The sequence below is a fragment of the Myotis davidii genome, unplaced genomic scaffold, assembly GCF_000327345.1.
Source record: "Myotis davidii unplaced genomic scaffold, ASM32734v1 scaffold1129, whole genome shotgun sequence".
In the NCBI taxonomy this organism is placed as follows: Eukaryota; Metazoa; Chordata; class Mammalia; order Chiroptera; family Vespertilionidae; genus Myotis; species Myotis davidii.
Genome location: NW_006299595.1, coordinates 92,908 through 93,552, shown reverse-complemented (window position 1 = coordinate 93,552; position 645 = coordinate 92,908).

The following is a 645-nucleotide window of genomic DNA, read 5'->3' as shown; positions in this document are numbered from 1 at the left end:
AATAAATCCCAGATACCTGCTATCAGCCAGCCTCCACTGGGAGCTTGGGTGGCTGGGGGCCATGGCCAGCCTGCAAACAGCCATCAGTCCCTCACCCAGGCTTGCCAGACACTGCAGTGGGGACCCCCACCCTGAAGGAGCTGTGGCCAGCCTGCAAACAGCCATAAGCACTTCACCCAGCCTGACCACACCCTCATGGGGTGAGGGCCCTGCTGAGGGGCTTGGCAGCCTGTAAAAAGCCATCTGTCACTTACTCAGGCTGGCCATACCCTCATGGGGTGAGGATCCCCACTGTGGGCCTTGGCCAGCCTGCAAACATCCATAAGCCACTCACCCAGACTGGCCAGGCACCCCAGCAGGACCCCCAACCCTAACGGTGGTATGGCCAGCCTGAAAATGGCCCTCAGCCCCTCATCCAGGCTGGCCAGGCAACCCTGTGGGGATCCCCACCCTGAAGGGGCTTTGGCCAGTCTGAAAATGGCCCTCAGCCCCTCACCCAGGGTGGCCATGCACTCCAGCAGGGACGCCAACCCTGAAGGGGGTGTGGCCAGTCTGAAAACAGCCCTCAGCCCCTCACCCAGGCTGGACAGGCACCCCAGCAGGACCCCCACCCTGATCTGGGACACCCTTCAAGGCTAACCTTCA